Consider the following 252-nt stretch of genomic DNA (forward strand, 5'->3'; position numbering starts at 1 on the left):
TATCCATTTTGTTAATTAAACATTACACATAGTGCGCATTGAATTAAGAGTTAAGCCGGTCAGCGCGGTAGCCCAGGCTCACATAGTCATAGCCCACTATTGTTAAGCCTGTTGGCGTGGTAGCCAAGGCTCACATAGTCATAGGCCACTAGCGTTAAACCGGTCGGCGTGGTAGCCAAGGCTCATATAGTCATAGGTCACTAGCGTTAAGCCGGTCGGCGTGGTAGCCAAGGCTCACATAGTCATAGGCCA

Source organism: Sinocyclocheilus grahami, unplaced genomic scaffold (genome assembly GCF_001515645.1).
Source record: "Sinocyclocheilus grahami isolate Dianchi unplaced genomic scaffold, SAMN03320097.WGS_v1.1 scaffold258.1, whole genome shotgun sequence".
Taxonomy (NCBI): domain Eukaryota; kingdom Metazoa; phylum Chordata; class Actinopteri; order Cypriniformes; family Cyprinidae; genus Sinocyclocheilus; species Sinocyclocheilus grahami.